Raw genomic sequence first — 1,803 nt, 5'->3', positions numbered from 1 at the left:
TGGAAATGTTGCTTATTCTTCTGATTACCCTCCTCTCCCGATCTCTCTTGCCACTATCTCTATTCTCTTTATGACCATTGATGCTTGTTATTACGAGAGGGTGGCGGACGGGAGACAGGGAAGGAGTCTGATATGGAGGAGCTTGTTCTTCCTGATGTGTTTCTTTTCTTTATTTTCCTCTGGATAACGATTGCCATCCTGAGGGTACCACTGGAGCGTACTGGCACCTCGGCTACAGCTTCTCAGAACGCCAGGCCTTTAGAACCGTTGAATAATAAAGTTAAACCTTCAGATGTTTCGTTCTATACTTTTATAAGGGTTCAATTCAATCGAGCATCCAACAGGTGGTGACAGCCTGGCAGGACCACCGCGTGACGGTGGCTCAACTGAGCGAGAACCACAACGACAATACCCTCCCGACCGAGGAGCTGTGGTACCCGGCGATCGTGATGCCCAACTCCGTGTTCAACGACCGCATGCAGATCCTCCAGCACCAGGGCACCCACATCGCCTTCACGGCCAAGAAGACGGGCACGGGGCTCGCCACGGCCAGGGACGGCTATGAGGGTGTGCTGCTCAGGCGTGTTACTGTTTTGCTTTATTTTTTTTATTCTTATTCGTTGATCTTCTCCATGTTGTAATTATTACAGTGTTTTTTATTCGTTTCCTATTTTAACTGACTATGTTTTGTTATTGCAAACTTTACAGATTCAGATTTCGTTAGTAAATATTAGCAATGGTTTGTATGCATTATTAGTAATGTTACATACTAATTGATTACCACAGAAAGTGTGATTAAATGTATCCTGGTATTTCGGTAACTCAAGTTATGAGCTACTGACGTCGAAATATTCTTTCTAGTGATATAAAACTCCTTTTACAAGCATCGCATATGCACCCCTAACACCTTTCATCAAGATTACACCTTCCACAGAGCAGTTCAGATATTGCAAATTATTTGTAAAGGAGAATAATTTTCCTGGTTGGCCTTTAGGTTACGTGTACAACACCAGCGAGAATGCTGTTCTGGTGAGGAGTGAGACGTCGACAGCCGGTTACCACTGCTATTTCGACCTCCAACTGTTTCCCTTCGACGTCCACGTGTGCAACGTCGAAGTCGAAATTCTGAACTCGGGAAGTTTCTCGGCCTACTTCGACACTTCGGTAATCCGTGGGGGTTTAGAATTTTCCAGAAGTTTTGAGACGAAATGAATGAGCTGAAAGACAGTTTTAATGGTGCGTCTGCGGCTGTAACTGATATCCATAACGTGTTTTCCAGAGCATCAATATAACATCACATCCTACTACGATGCCGCTGTTCCAGATTTATAATGTGCGATACAGCCTCGGGGGTGCGGAGAAAAACTCTACTGTTACCCTCGTCAAGTTTAAGGTACGAAAGGATTCCTCTTCTCAGTCTGAAACATCAGCTGTACGTAATCTCATAACACTACGACAGTCTGCTATTCAAAGTTATATTCGCCTCTTTTGAAATGGGATGTTAATAGCAACACCGACTGACGCGAAAATGTGATTTGGCAGATCTTACTTGAGCGTCAGTGCGGCGGCTTCATCATGTCCATCATGGCGCCCAGCCTCTTCATCACGGTGATCGGCGCGTTCACGACATCCTTCCGAGAAGATAACTTCAGGTGCCTCTTTGTGCTCCATGCGATTATTAGGGATCTGTAAACACTTAAGCGTGAATATGCATGCAGTATCAGGCTATTCGCATGCCCAATGAAAGACAGTTTTGATTTGATCGCTCGCTTCGAATGAGCATTTTGACAATGTCCCCAATGC

The sequence above is a fragment of the Penaeus monodon genome, chromosome 19, assembly GCF_015228065.2.
Source record: "Penaeus monodon isolate SGIC_2016 chromosome 19, NSTDA_Pmon_1, whole genome shotgun sequence".
Classification (NCBI taxonomy): Eukaryota; Metazoa; Arthropoda; class Malacostraca; order Decapoda; family Penaeidae; genus Penaeus; species Penaeus monodon.
Note: the sequence above shows the minus strand (reverse complement) of the source record.